The following is a 17,081-nucleotide window of genomic DNA, read 5'->3' on the forward strand; positions in this document are numbered from 1 at the left end:
GAAAGTGAATTCTGAATGGTATTTCTTAAAACATCTTTCAGCGCAGACTAATGGTATACTACCAACTGCAATTTAGTAAAAGGAATTCAAGAAGGGGATAAAACAATTCACTCTAAAATACACATCACTTTGACAATCTGGCTTAATTCAGGGATAAACTCTCATGTCTGAAATGGGGAATGGGTGGATTGCATATCACTCATGTAATCCCGTGGCTGGAAAGATGGCTAGTCTCAACTTTGAAATAGCATTATGCAGCAGTAAAATCAAGAAAATACTCTGACAAATACTTGGGCTGCAGCTCTTGTATTTTTCCAATCAGCTCAATGAGCTAAAAGCTTAACACCATTCTGTTAATATGGAGAAGCTTAATCATACTATATGTATAAATAAGGGTGCTCTTAGAATATTTAGCCACGAACAGCATGTCGTAGACACCAACTGTAGCGTGGAGTAGGTCCCAGTAGCCCCCTACTAAGCCAAATCTTAACCCTTAACTTGATGGGTAGGTATGGATAATTCTGGGCTGAGTTGCTGGGTCACAGGGGCAACTGGGGCAGCAGACAGGCACTCGGAGGGCTTAGAAGCAGCAGCTATATACTATCATGCACGGAAGTGCTCAACATTTTGACAACCACTCTCCCTGTATCCGCATAGGCTGCTGAATTTCAGTACTCAGTGAATTCCACTTTGTAAGATTTGAGAACAAATAACGAAAAATCATAACAAACCATAAACACTAAATTAAGATTGTTCTTTTTCACTGATCATTCACTTCTTCTCTGCAGCAATCTTAATCATTTTGTGACTCCTTTGTTTCTCCCTCTATACACAGAGTTCTTCTGATACTCCTTATTCCATCTCTTGCTGACCCTCAAAATAATATTTTAAAAGATATTAAAAAGAAATCAGTCAAGATTATATTGCAGCCCAGAAAAGAAGATGCAGGCAAGGGCATGGTCATCTTGAGTCGTCAGCTGTATTTTAAGCTGCGTAGAGGCAGGGGAAAGCGTAAGGCTTGGCAGAGAAGAGCTAGTGAAGTGTCTGAGCTCAACTGATACTCTGGAGGACACACAAGAGGGTATTAGAAAACCAAGTGAAAAAGATTTTTAAAAATTAAACATAGACTCAGGGATCTGTGGGAAAATATCAAGTAGATTAATGTGCACGTAATTCTACTTCCAAAGAGAGGAAATAGGACAAAATAAATAACCGATCATGCAATTGATTGATACGGATGAGCTAAAGTCCATTATCTTGAGATTTCTTTTCCATTTGCTCCATCTGTTCTTTGTTTCTTTTCTCTTCTTTTCCTGTTTTCTTTTGGATTAAGAAAATTTAGTTTTTTAGTCCATTTTATCTCCTCTCTTTTTAGCTTTACTTCTTTATTATTTAGTTAGTTGCTCGAGAAATTACAATATTAATTTTTAACTTATAACAACCATATGCCTTTTCCTGTAAAGTGAAAGAAAATTTTAGTGATAAACTTCCATTTACCCCAATTAAAAATGGTCAAAAGTCCTATATAGACACTTCACAGAAGAAGTTATATCAACAGACAATAGGCACATTAAAGTGTGTTCAACAGTATTAGTCACCAGGGACATGCAAAGTGAAAGCACAATGAGACGTTACTACACACCCACTAGAATGGGGAAAAAGTTAAAGATATTCAGTGCCAGATGTTGACCAGGATGTGGAACACCCAGAATTCTCTTCCATTGCAGGTGGGAATATAAAGTGGACAATAATTTTGGAGAGCTGTTAAGCAATTTTTTGTAAAGTTAAACATATCCCCACCTTATGACCCAATAATTCCACTTCTAAGTATTTACCAATAGAATAAAAATATACATCCACAAAAAGACCTGTATAAGATTGTTCTCAGCAGTTTCATTCATAATGGCACAAACTTTAAATATTCTATATCTTAATAACAGTGTGGTTACCATGGAGTATGCATTTGTCAAATTCATTGAACTTACAATGTGCATTTCAATGGAAGTAAAGTCCTATCTTATTTTTAACATAAAAAAATGAACTGATAATAAATACAATAGCTTAAGAAGATCAGCATATTTATTACTCCCACTTAGAAGTAAGTGAGCCATGCTAAACTCAGGAACAAATGTTTATTAAATGCCTATGATTGTATCATTTTTTGATGGAGATTCTTTACCTATCCCAGAGTTCAACTACATTTACTTTTTCTAGTCCCAATCACTGAGTGCTGTCTTTGTTCTAAATTAGATGAATAAATTCAAACATAGTCAAAACTCTCAAGTCAATTTGTAACCACATCAACAAACTACAGCATGAGAATCCATATCTAAACATCATATGAAGATAAACTGAAAGAGTGGCTTTCACAACCCACTACAGGTAAAAATACTCATCAATCCTGAACCCGTACAACATGAGGAAATGAAGTGTCCCTTAGCCATAGGTTATTTAATTTGCAGTGGTGTTTTACACCTGAGCAATGATACAATAACCTCTGGTGTCCACCAAGATCATGTGTCAGTTTCCATATTCTCTAATTACAAAACCCTGTGTAAGGCAAGAGGCATTAATGTTCTCCACAGCTACTTCCCCCAATTTTCCCAGCATCATCAGGGCTCAGGAATTCTGTTGCGAGCATCTTGGTGAATGTGATTAGCAAAAGCAATAATATAATCTTTCTATTTTAGTGGTGTAATCATGATCAGAAGCAGTGGTTTCCTTTCGAATAATGAGATTTTTCTACCCTAGACTGTTTTTTTCTCCAGACTGTTGGTATTTGTACCACATCTTTAACATCAAGTAATGACAAAGAATGTCTTTTTTTTTCCAATAAGCAGAGAAATAACAAATAGGATCTGCCACGACTTTTGAAATCCTTAAGCTATCTATGTACAAAGCAGCCCAGAACCACCTCCTCCTCCTCCTCGGTCTTGTTGCAATAAAATAATTGATTCTCCTTAAGAAATGCTTTGTAGCTAATGAACACAAAACAAAATATTCTCTGCAGTCCTAAACCCTGTATCTTTAAAAATAATTTTAAGGCCTCCAAAACGTTCATTTTAATAAGAAATATTGCACATTGTAAGAAGGTGCCTAATGGAAGTGGAATGTCACCTAAAAAAACCAGCAACTGCCAACAAAAGATTTCCAATCGTTGTTCTCTGCAGTAAGTTTATTGAAGGCATAAACTGTGCAGATTACTTGCATTTGTGACCACAAATGAGAATAATAAGGTTCTGAGAATCATAAAAGAACAACGAAGATCTCAGATACTAAAATGACAATTTGGCCAAATAGGCACTTTCTCCCCCACAACCAAGCTAATAACAATACAAATTATCATAAATTTGTCTACCAAACATAGATTCAGAACAAAGGGAGTTAGTTGGTACGATCCAGCTCTCAAGTGAAGGATAGATTACCACCATTATTTCTTCATGAATTCATTCAGTGAATTTAGCGGGTGCCTACTATGGGCCAGTAAACAAAAAATGTACACTGCCTGCTCTCATGAAGCTTATCTTAAGAGACACATACCTACCTGGCCGAGCCACTGGATACTGCTTAGATGGGCTCTGTTAACATGGGCTCTTCTAACGGTCCTACCTCAGTGCATCCAAGACCCATCATGGTCTCATGTACTCCATGCTGAGCATAAGATCACTGAGGGGGTCTCCTCTCCCCAGTTACAATTCCATTCCCCTATTTTCCCCTATAAATGACTCTGTCCACTTCATCTTTATTGGTGTTTTAGTCGTTCCTTTACTCAGTTACATATTTGCTCTTACAGTCACGTTTATTATATTTGGACTTGATTAGCTTAACTCTCAGAAGACAAGCTAAATTTCTAAGTTCCTGGAAGATAATTCATTAGGTTCCCCATATCCTGGCACCAAGAACAAAGTTCAGTTTTCCACACTATAAGCATTAACCATATATTTGTGTCTTATTTTGTTATTATCAACCTTGACAAACATTAGACTACAGATTCCATTTTTTTAAATAAAAAAAGGCAGATTTCTCTTTTTCAGGGATTAAACTATACTCCACCTGGCATAGTTCAGTTACAAAACAACCTTCGTTCTTGGATGATAGCCTCATTCTGTATCCTCTCTTTGCTTGCTTGCGAGGTCGCAGCAGGAAGCTGAATATCACTGAATCTGAAAACAGTTTCCATGTTAAGGGGCCTACAGCATGCATGGAGAGTCTTGAAATCATCTCTTCTTGAATAATATTACTTGGTCATGGTGGGAAATTTTCATGTGCTACCTCCCAAATAGTGTTCATATGGGCAGGCATTTATATTGCACAACCTAATCACTACTGCTAGTTTGACGGCTCGGCAGACAGAGGTAATACACCTATAATCACAGCCTGATTGCACCACCCCTCATTGCCTTCACAGAGGCACTCTGCACCAATTCATCATTTCCCTTTCAAAAGAGGGTCTTTGCTGCTTTGTTTTGATAGGATCTTGAAAGTCTGGCTATTTTCCAACAGATCAGGAGTAGAGATTTGAATTATCCTTTTGATAATAAATGACAGGACCAGTCTTACAAATATGAAAGAGGTTTTCTGCTGGAAAGAATTGTGCTTCCTCCCATATTTGAAAAATTAATGTTCCTTTCTCCAAATCTCATTCTTCGGCTATATATTAAAGGAAAAGACACTGGAAAGTAAGATTAGGAAAGTTGTTTTCATCTGTGATCAGATACCTCAGGGATTTCTTAGGATCTTTCTAGGAATAGGAAGGGAGGAATTTGGGGGGTGGGGGGAAAGGAGGAGTTAATGGATTTCACTGGGCTTGGCCCCAGCCTTCAATTTCAACCAGGGCAGCTTTGACTTCAGGGGCATTTTGCAATGGCTTTCAAGGCTACGCTTCAAAGACCATCAGTTGCAAAGACCCTTCCAAGACTCCTAGCAACGTGTTCACATGGTCATATGTTTTGTAAAACATGAAAAAGTAGAAAAGAAATTGACCGTGATTAATTAAGCCCTCTGTCTCTTTCCGTTCTCCCTTGCCCTTGTGTTAAGTGGGCAGTTAAGGAGTTTTTAGTTAAGGCGCTATATAAAGTTAAGGAGAAATTTGGGGATAGATTTTGTTTAGGTGTAGCAGGATATATGTCTAAGCTTCAAGCCACCCCTGTGCATGGTTGAGTTACTGCTAGCTATCCTAGTTCAGGGATAACTTTCAGGAATGCTCCCATCACTCAATGGTGCCAAGTCACCTAGCATCCTGACACAAAGGTGTGAGGCCAAAGATGCTATAGTGATATGAACATGTCCTATGGAAAGCACCAAAGTTTGAAATGTACAAAACCAGAAACTACTTTGTATAAAATTTCTTCCATCAACAGCCACGTAAAAACATAAGTGGACTCCAGTTCTTATCTATGCTTAGTCTGGAGCACAAGCTCTACACTTGCAGAGAAAGGCAGGGAGGGAGAGAGACAATCAATCAACTATCTATAGATATAAAATCAGATAGGGACATTTCTATAAAAATAAAGCAGGGAGGGTTGAACTTTTTAAGTAGGATGATGTGAAAAATAAGGTACCATTTCCTCCACAGTTTCATAACAATGATATGGAGTAGGCCTAGTGTCAATATTTATTAAGTACAATGGGTTAGACACTACTTAGACCCAATTGTGACTGTGTATGAATAATCCTTGTTCTAATGGAGCTTCCAGAAATAAAGGATTATACAGCCAGTAAACAAGCAATTGTAATTAGGCATGTCATGTACTACGGTGGCAGACAGTTTAAGGAACAACTTACTTGACTTAAAGGATAATGAGACTCTTCCTCACAGGAAAACTTTAATCCCAAAAGCTAAAGCATATGCAGGAGTTATCAAAAATGAGGTGAAAGGGAGGAAGGAGACTGCTTCAAGTATAATGAACAAGATGCAAATGGCCAGAGGCTGGAGAAAATATCTCCTCTGCAGAGGACTGAAAATGGCTTCGTAAAAAATGTAAGACAAAAAATGAGATTAAAGAGAGAAGCAGGTTCCATTCAGATCAAAGCTTCATAAAGAAAAGGATTTTGGACTTCTGAAGGTTTATAGCAGGGACAGACAAGGATATAATCATTAGAATCATATTTTGTATTGCTGTTATTTCAGTATAGTTGGCATACAATGTTATATGAGTTTCAGGTGCACAACATAGTGATTCAACAATGCTATTTCTTACAACAGCGTTCACCACCATAAGTGTAGTTACCAACTGTCACCATACATTATTACAATATTATTGACTATATCCCCTACACTGTACTTTTAATCTCCATGATTTATTTCTTTTACAATTGGAAGCTTGTACCTCTTAATCTCCTTCATCTATTTCATGCATCCCCCACCAACATCCCCTCTGGCAACTGCTAGTTTGTTCCCTGTATTTACAAGTCTGTTTCTGCTTTTGCTTGTTTGTTTATTCATTTGTTTTCTTTTTTAGATTCCACATATACATTAAATCATATGGAATTTGTCTTTCTCTGACTTACTTCACTTAGCATAATACCCTCTATGTCTATTTGTGTTGTCACAAATACCCAGATATTATTTTTTATGGTTGAGTAATATTCATATATATATATATATTCCACTGTAGTGGAGTTATGGGATCGTATTGTATTTCTGTTTTTAATACAAGGACAAGAATATATAAGGGTTAAATTTTTTAAAGAAATTACCCTGGCTTTCATGTGGAAGAAAGAGTAGAAGAATGCAATATTAGAGTGAAAGAAATCAGCAAGAAGATTATTGTTATAATCTAGCAGAAAAAAACAATGATAGCTGGAAGTTGGGAAGTGATAGGTAAGAGTCATAGGAATGATAAATTTGACAGATATTTAGGAAATATAAATCAATATAAATCAATGGTGACTGCTTAAAGTGAGAAGGTAAATCAGGAGTAATAAAGGACAATGTCCTTAGCATATCTGTTGTGGTATCTGTTGTGGCCTGAATTATTTAGCCCCCAAAATTCATATGTTGAAGTTCTAACTCCCAGCACCTCAGAGTGTGCTATATTTGAAGATAGGGCCTTAACTGAGACAAGGAAGTTAAAGTGAGTTCATTAGTGTGGGCTCTCATCTCCTATGACTGGTGTCCTTCTATGAAGAGGACAGACACACAGAGAGGAAAGACCATGTAAAGACAAAGGAAGAGGATGGCCACTTACAAGCCAATGAGAGAAGCTTCAGAAGAGCCAATCCTACTGACGCCTTGACCTTGGATGTCTAGCCCACAGAGCTGAGAGAAAATGAATGTCTATTGCTCAATGCACCCAGTCTGCGGTGCTTTGTTACACAGCCCTAGCAAACCTGTAGTACCCTTCATGGAGAAAGGGACTTTGTAAGAGGAGAAGCAAGTTTGGGATGGAGGAGATGATGGGATCTTTTTGGAGAAATTGGCTTTTAAGTATTTGCGACACATCAGGGTGAATTTGTCTACAAGAAAGTTGGACCCCCTGTAGATGCAAAACTGGAAAAATGATGGTATAACGCCATCATGTAGAAAACTTGACTTCCATGAAAAACAGCTTCTCATGAAGACTAGCTCACAGGATTCCAAACCACACAAGAAAATAAAGCCCTTTTAAGGGTCATCTAAAGCAATAAAGGAATGTGCACCCTAAAACTGAATGTAGCAATCTGTAAAAGATAGGAATAGAAGCCACGAGGCAAAAACAGAGAGTAAAAAAGAAAAAAAAAGTAATAAATCTGGAAAAAATTTTCATGCTAAAGTAAAAATTTAGACTCATTGAAATAAATACTTCAGGGGATAGGTTGAAGAGTTGACCAGATAGAGCTGGAAAAAAAATTAGTGAATTGGAATAGATTTAACATTGCTACCCAGAATACAAAACAGAAGGACAAGCAGATGAGAAGAATGAGAGACCAGAATGAGTAGTTCTAAAATATGTATAATAGGAATTTCAATAGAGAGAATGTAAATAATGGCAAAAATTATATTTAAAGAAATAACTGATATTTTTTCTGAATTGAAGAAAAACAAGAACCAATCTCAGACTGAAGGACCACAAACCCCGAGTAAGAGAAACACAGACCTACATCTAGTGAAATGTAGAACATCAGATATAAAGAGTATGTCTTACAAAATATCTAGAGAAAATAGAAATCAACAACTATATTGACAGCAAATCATAAGTTATAATACTTGCCAGAAGACAATTTCAAAGTGCTGAGGGAAAATAACTATTAACCTATATTCAGCTAACCTATCATTGACAGGTAAGAGTGCAATTAAAATACTTACCTGCACAATAAGTCAGAAATATTTGCCACTTTGCTGAAATAACTAAGTATATAATGCAATAATAAGAAAATTGAACCAAGGGGGTGCCTAGGTAGCTCGGTTGGTTAAGACTGTGCCTTCAGCTCAGGTCATGATCTCAGGGTCCTGGAATGGAGCCCCGCAACAGGCTCTCCATTCAGCGGGGAGTCTGCTTCTTCCTGCCCTCTCCCTCTGTGCGCGCGGGCGCTCTCTCTCTCTCTCTCCCCCCCTCTGAAATAAATAAAATCTTTAAAAAAGAGAGAGAGAGAGAGACTCTCTCTCCCTCCTCTCCCACTACCCCCCATTTGTGCACTCTCTCTCAAACAAAAAATAAATCTTAAAAAAAAAAAAAAGAAAAAAGAAAATTGCACCAAGAAAAAAGGCTTGGAATGCAAGAACCAAGAGTAAACAAAGAAACTGTTAAATATGGGGCACCTGCTTGGCTCAGTTGGTTAAGCGTCTGCCTTCAGTTCAGGTCATGATCTCAGGGTCCTGGGATTGAGCCCCGACTCAGGCTCCCTGCTCACATGGATCCTGCTTCACCCTCTCCCTCTGTGTGCTCTGTCTCTCACTCTCGCTCTCTCTCAAATAAATAAATAAATAAAAATCTTTAAAAAAACCCGCTACATATGATGGAAATTTAAATAAATATTAGTTGCTAAAATAAAATAATAATCACTGATTATAGGGGATCAGAAAACAGGATAAACGAAAATCTGCAACAATGATAGCACTGAAGTTGAAAGATGGAAGGTCAGATTTAAAGCATTTAACTTCCTTACATTGGGAGAAGGGCTGAGCTCTTGATGCGCTTTCTCACTTGTTAAATGTACATGTTGTAAAGAATAATCACTAGCATAAAAGAAACTGAATGCATGAATTTCCAACCAATAAATCAGTAAGAAAGGCTTCCTCTGTAGAAGATGCAGAAGGCATCTCCCCTGGGTTCCACAACTAACTTGGGGAAGTTCCCCTGACATTGCCCATTGTACGGCTCCAAGTAGCAGCCCCACACCGCTGCATCCAATTTACAATCTCAAATATTAATTTCATCAACGCTTTTTGAAAACCTAAACAAAATGGGGCGCCTGGGTGGCTCAGTCGTTAAGCATCTGCCTTCAGCTCAGGGCGTGATCCCAGCGTTCTGGGATCGAGCCCTGCATCAGGCTTTTCCGCTGGGAGCCTGCTTCTTCCTCTCCCACTCCCCCTGCTTGTGTTCCCTCTCTCGTTGGCTGTCTCTCTCTCTCTCTCAAATGAATAAATAAAATCTTTAAAAAAAAAACTAAACAAAAACAGACAAAAAGAAAAGAGGAGAAAAAATCTTCTCTATTTCTCTTCCCTAATGACCACCCTCATATAATCAATAACAAATGGCAAATAGTCAAAAGATGGGTAGTGTAGATTAAATGCAAATGAAACAGAACAAGAACATTCCCCAAAGTGAGTAATACCGTAATGATCAAGAATTGATTGTACTTTTTATTTTCATTGTTTGACAGCCACAGTAGTTATTGCTGTCTTTATTTCATGAATGACTCAACTGAGTAAAACAAGATCACACAGTTCTCCTGCAGTAGAACCAGAAACTTCATAATCTCTGATTCAGACTCATAATCCCTAAATTTATAATCTAGCTTTCTATCTTGAGCAGAGCCTCGGTTTTAAGATCTAAAAACACCATTCATTCTTTCATTGCTCTGAATTTTTAAATTCAAACACTTCTTCTATTTCAAGTATTGGATTACATTCTAGGATTCCAAATTTCTTTGAGAAATGCTATTTTTGCTGTTAGGTTATCCAGCTTCAGCTGTTTACGTGAAGGAGTCCTAGAATTAATTTAGCAAAAACTTTACATATTCTAAAGAAAACAAACCAAGCTAATCTTTGACCTACTCTTGCATTCTTCAATTCTTTCTATAAATGTGACCCCAGATTGGCTATGTAATTACTGGGAGGCATAAGGAAGTCTCACTGCTCCATCCTATTTTTTCCTTATACTCCTGAGAGGTACAAAAGGGAAACTTAAAACTAGCTAAAACCAGTGTCCTAAAGACTTACCAAAACTTTCTACCACATTACAAAACAAATGACCTTATTTTGACCTCTTTACAAATGGCCAAACACAGCTCTCTAGCAGAACTCACTTAATCAAGGGCAAACATGGAATCACATTAAAAAATGAAAAAACGGTTCCCTGACAACTTTCACCTGAACTTTTTAGAGCCAAAAATATATTCTTTGTCATTTGATATATGAATCAATATGGATAGGACTTTGGTCGAACATTAAGACATTTACGAGAGAGCCTCAAAAACTCTTTTAAAGAACTCTAATAACATATTATAATATATTTTAATTGCCTGCTTTCTTGTCTGTACCCCTTAAGTTCCAAATTTCTCACCATTATATCACAAAGACTTAACACAATGTCTGGCATATAGATGTTCAACCAATTAATTGTGTGTGTAAGGCACAGTCTAGTAATGGCTTAAAATATAGTGAGGAGTTGCACTTCTGCATTTATTTATGAGCTTAAAACTCTGCTTATAAACTGTTATAATTCAACAAGCCTTTGTAGAAGGCTTATACAGAAATAGCCAAACATTAAACAGACATGTTGTAGTGTACTGAAAGATAACAAAGAAACAGGTCTGAAATTTGGCTAATATGAAGTGCTATCCTTATTAAAGAAATATTAAAGGAATATATTCCTATGTCCAATGTAAAAATTGGAGAGCTAGAAATAATCAACAATATAATATTAAATGAAGTAACACAGAAAGTATCTGCTGAAATAGAAGACAACACAATGACTGCCGTGGCAGGCATCAGTGAAGCAGCTTCAAAATACTTTTCCTTCATGTTTTTTCTTAAATCCTGAAGTTGGTTTGGTTTGATTTTCAACCCAAACATTTGTGCTAAATATTATATTTAAACAGTTTAAATCTCTTCTTTGATCAATATTTTCCTAGTACTCTATTATTCACAAGTCATTTTATATGTCGTATACATTGAAGAAAATGACACAAAGCCTAAAATTCAAACTGTGAAATTGGATAACCTTGTTCTTTTTTTTCCAAAATTTGAACCAAATCAATGTCAGTACATATTGCATTCTTCATTTATAAGTTTTTCTGGTCCTTTACATTCACAATTCATAATCCACTTCTCTTGAAACAGGAATAAGTTGCTTATAATTCCATAAAGTCAGAAGAGAAACCTATTATATGGCTGATTTTTTTTTATCAAATTACTTAACTGTTTTAAACATATTTAATTATAAAACAAATTCCTAGAAAATAAAGTTGGGGGGAAAAAAGAATGATTAGGTCTAGAAATTTCAGCTTCCATAACAGAACTGAAAACCTAGAAATGGACCCACAATTATATGGTAAACTAATCTTTGACAAAGCAGGAAAGAATATCCAATGGAAAAAAGTCTCTTGAACAAATGATGTCGGGAAAATTGGACAGCAACATACAGAAGAATGAAACTGGACCACTTTTTTACACCATACACAAAAATAAATTCAAAATGGGTGAAAGACCTAAATGTGAGACAGGAATCCATCAGAATCCTAGATGAGAGGACACCTAGGTGGCTCAGTCAGTTAAGTGTCTGCCTTTGGCTCAGGTCATGATCTCAGGGTCCTGGGATCGAGTCCTACATTGGACTCCTTGCACAGTGTGGAGCCTGCTTCTCCCTCTCCCTCTGCTGCTCCCCCAGATTGTGTTCTCCTTCTCTCTCTCTCTCTGACAAATAAATAAATAAAAATCTTTTTAAAATCCTAGAGGAGAACAAAGGTAGCAACCTCTTTGACCTCGGCCACAATAACTTCTTCCTAGACATATCACTGGAGGCAAGAGAAACAAAAGCAAAAATGACTATTGGGACTTCATCAAGATAAAAAGCTTCCATACAGCAAAGGAAACAATCAACAAAACTAAAAGGCATCCTATGAAATGGGAGAAGATATTTGCAAATGATATATCTGATAAAGGGTTAGTATCCAAAATTTATAAAAAAACTTATCAAACTCAACACCCAAAAAACAAATAATTCAGTCAAGAAATGGGCAGAAGACATGAACAGACATTTCTCCAAAGAAGACATCCAGATTACTAACATACACATGAAAAGATGCTCAACATCACTCACCATCAGAGAAATACAAATCAAAAGTACAATGAGACATCACCTCACACCTGTCAGAATGGCTAAAATTAACACAGAAAACAACAGATGTTGGTGAGGATGCAGAGAAAGGGGAACCTTCTTACACTGTCGGTGGGAATGCAAACTGGTGCAACCAATCTGGACAATAGCATAGAGGTTCCTCTAAAATTTAAAAATAGAATTACCCTATGACCCAGCAATTGCACTACTAGGTATTTTCCAAAAGAATGCAAAAATACTGATTTGAAGGTGCACATGGACCCCAATGTTTATAGCAGTATTATCAACAATAGTCAAACTATGGAAAGAGCCCAAATATCCATTGACTGATGAATGGATAAAGAAAAGGTGGGTATATTTATGCAATGGAATATTATTCGGCCAACAAAAAGAATGAAATCTCACCAACTGCAATAATACGGATGGAACTAGAGGGTATTAGGCTAAGCAAAGTAGTCAGTCAGAGAAAGACAAATACCATATGATTTCACTCATATGTGGAATTTAAGAAACAAAACAGACGAACATAGGGAAAGGGAGAAAAAAAGAGAGGGCAACAAACAAAAAGAAACTCTTAAAATAGAGAACAAACTAAGGGTTGATGGAAGGAAGTGGGTGGGGGAAGGGCTACATGGATGATGGGTATTAAGGAGGGTACTTGTTATGATGAGCACTGGGTGTTATACATAATTGATGAATCACTGAAATCTACTCCTGAAACCAATATTGCACTGTATGTTTACTAACTAGAATTTAAATAAAAATTTGAAAAAATAAATAAGTAGATAATCATGCTGGAATTAAAAAAAGTTTCAGTTTTCATTAAAAAACCAAAATAGCAGGAAATCTGATTAGGTTTCATCTGAGGTTCCTCAGTGGGAGAAGTTTACCTTTGTAAAATATTTATAGAAAACCTAATATTTCTATATTTATAGAAAAATATCCATAACTCAATTACATTCTCATGATAATAACTTTAGTCAAAAGTATATGTGAAATTATTAAAGAAAAACTGTCAAAGATATAATTATCACAAATTTTTTTCAAATAAATAATATATTCAATCATAAAATATGTGCATCAGGGTTGGTAGTGACTAGATTTATGCTATTACATTATTCATGGCCCATCGCCATTGTGCTTTAAAATGTGAAGAACACTATGATTCATTAAATACTTATCTTCTCTTATAATCAAAAAATATACAGTAGAGATTAAACCAGAAGGTAGGGAACTTACCTTTGCTTTTCTTTAAAATATTATAAATGTGTATGTGGAATTTAAGAAACAAGGCGGAAGAGAGGAAAAAATAAAACAAGAGGAAACCAGAGAAGGAGACAAATCATAATAGACTCTAAATCTTAGGAAACAAACTGAGGTTGCTGGAGGGGAGGCGGGTGGAGGGATGGGGTAACTGGGTGATGGACATTAAGGAGGGCATGTGATGTAATGAGCACTGGGTGTTACATAAGACTGATGAATCACAGACATGTACCCCTGAAACCAATAATACATTATATGTTAATTGATTGAATTTAAATTTAAAAATGTTTAAACAAATAAAATTACATTAAAATGTAAAATATTTCACTAAAAAAATAAAATAATAAAATGAAAAAAGTCTTTCGTTCAACGGTGTCTGTATGTCATTAGCAGCCTAATGGAATCTCATGCAAACACAACTCTTGTGGTTTCTGTTTATTGATGTGTGTGTGTTTCTGTGTGTGTATCTGTGTGTGTGTCTATCTGGACATTCCTGCAGTGGATGTGCTCTTTTACATCAAACTTAAAGAAAAAAGTGCCAAATGTAAGCAAACATTAATTATAACTAAAGGGAATGATAAAAATCAGAATTTTCCTTTAAAAACTAAAAATTACTCAGTAAATGATGTTGGAAAAACTAAACCACACGTTAAGAAAAAAAAAAAAAGGAACACTGACCTTATACCGTATACAAAAATTGGCTCAAAATTAATCAAAGAACTAAAAGTACAAAATGAGATTCTAAAACTTTGAGAACCAAACAAAGGGGAAAGCTTCATGGCATTGATCTGACAGTGATTTACTGGAGGTGACACAAAAGCACAGGCAAAGAAAAATTAAGTAAATGGATTTCATCAAATTATAAACTTTGTGCATCAAAGGATCCTATTAATAGAGTGAGAAGACATCTCACAGAATTAAGAAAATATATGCAAATCAGGTATTTGATAAGGGATTAAAATCCAGAATATATGGAGAATTCCTACAACTCAAAAGCAAAAAACAAACAGCCCAACTCAAAAATGGGCAAAGGATTTAAATAAATAGACATTTCTCCTAAGAAGATATACAAGTAGGCAATAAGCACATGAAAAAGTGTTCAACAGCACTTCAACAGTTTTGCAAATCAAAACCAAAATGAGATACGACTTCACACCCATTAGGATAGCTATTATAAAACAAACAAACAAACAAAAACAGAAAATAACAAGTGTTGGCAAGGATGTGCAGGAATTGGAAGCTTGAGCATTGCTGATGAGAATGTAAAATGGTGCAGCCACTGTGGAAAATGACATGATCATTCCTCAAAAAAATAAAAATAGAATTACCACATAATCCAGCAATTCACTTCCAGATATATACCCAAAAGAACTGAAAGCAGGTTCAAATAAATATCTGTACACCCATATTCATAGCAGAATCATTCACAATGGCCAAAAAGTGAAAGCAACCCAAGCATCCATCACTAGATGAATGCATACAAAAAATGTGGTACATTCAGCCTTAAAAAGGAAGAAGATTCTGACACAGACTACAACATGGATGAACCTAGAAGACATTACGCTAAGTGAAATAACCCAGTCATAAAAGAACAAATATTATACGATTATATTTTTACGAGGTACCTAGCGTAGTCAGATTAATAGAGACGGGAATTAGAATGGTGGTTGTAGCCGGTGGGAGAGGCGGGGGGCGGGGTGGGTAGAGGCTGGGGAGGAAGGGGGAGTTAGTGTGAAATGGATATAGTTTCGGTTGGGGAAGATGAAAAAGATGATGAAAATTATTGCACAACAATGTGAATATACTTAATGCCACGGAATTGTACACTTAAACAATATACAGTTAAAATAATAAATTTTATCTGCTGAATTTCTAACCACAATTTTAAAAATTAAAAATTTTTTACCCATAGCAAAATCATATCTGCAGTATTTTTAAGTCATGGATTGTCATTTTTGCTTTCGTATCTGAGCTCACTAGGGCTATGACAAGGGACAAATCTATTCCTCTATCCCTCTGCACATAAATGCTGCAAACTATGAAATAGTCCAATCTGAAAAACTGTTTAAAATAAAGGAAGCTTAAATCTGCACTCCCAGGATGCATTCTCCCACAGGAAGTTTGCACTGAAACTTTGAAGGCAAAGTTTTAAAATCCTGCACACTCTTCACCACCTCACTATATACATCCTGTTGTCATCTTTTCCCCCAAGTGGAACAATTTCATCTGTAGTGGGTGAAGAACTTTCCTTCTTTTAAGAAATCGCATTATCAGCTCTTGCAGCCTCTCTCCTCACTTTGATGTTGTGCAGATTCCAACCGGCCTGGAACCTGCAAAGCCAGGCGAAGCTTGCAGCCATAATCCCATCAACCTCGCTTTCCCCGTGCTTGGCTTTCAGTTCTTCCAACAAACTCCGAGCCGTCTTCTGAATGTCCCTGAAGCTAAAAAACTTTCAACTCTTATGCTGAGCCTCCAGCTTCACAATCAAAAAGTTTTTGGGGCGCCTGGGTGGCTCAGTCGGTTAAGTGGCAGCCTTCGGCTCAGGTCATGATCCCAGAGTCCCAGGATCAAGTCTCGCTGCTCACCAGGGCATCTGCTTCTCCATCCGCCCTTCACCCCACTGTGCTCTCTCTCACTCTCCAAGTTTTCGATTCCGGCGGTCACTCTTCCTGCTATCACTGGCGTCGGCCCAGCCCTTTTCACAAAGAATAGATGATCACTTCTTGCTCTTCTGATTGCTACTCCTGTGAAATGATTCATTCTATATACTGTATTTACATGGAACGGTTACCTTTTATTTTTTATTTTTTGCCACTTTCGATCTTTACCACTTATCCTTCTTCTTACAAGCACTTACACAGCCAATATGACAAACTTGAATGCCATTAAATGCCAGCCAGGTACAGGCATTTAAAATGAATAGGCTATATATAAAAGAGATTGCTGGAGTTTTATAGCAAAACCTTTAGGTGCATGCTCACCTAAAAGGGCACAAATTGAATAAAGACAAAAATAAAAATACTGAGTTAGTGTTCACTTAGGCAGCACATATACTAAAATTGGAATGATACACAGAAGATTGGCATGGTCCCTGCGCAAGGATGACACACAAATCTGTGAAGCATTCCATATGAAAAACAAAAAAAGCAAAAAAAAAAAAAAAAAAACCAAATAAAAACCACTGAGTTGACAAAATAAAACAGTTTGCAGTCAAGGGCCACCAGTTAATGACTAATACCTTACAGGAAACAGTAAGACATAGCCAAAACTGATATGACTATAGACCACTACTAAAACTATTTGCTGATGGTGAGCAGAATGCAGTTTACTCTGGAA

General features: G+C 36.5%; 1 non-coding gene across 1 annotated transcript; it reads left to right on the forward strand.

Moving 5' to 3' along the window:
* Window positions 1-16,774: 16,774 nt before the first annotated feature.
* Window positions 16,775-16,881, forward strand: LOC117804546. The gene has a single exon (XR_004629022.1). It is a non-coding gene; the product is annotated as a U6 spliceosomal RNA (small nuclear RNA).
* The last annotated feature ends 200 nt before the right edge of the window (window positions 16,882-17,081 follow it).

Source organism: Ailuropoda melanoleuca, chromosome 11 (assembly GCF_002007445.2).
Source record: "Ailuropoda melanoleuca isolate Jingjing chromosome 11, ASM200744v2, whole genome shotgun sequence".
Lineage (NCBI taxonomy): Eukaryota > Metazoa > Chordata > Mammalia > Carnivora > Ursidae > Ailuropoda > Ailuropoda melanoleuca.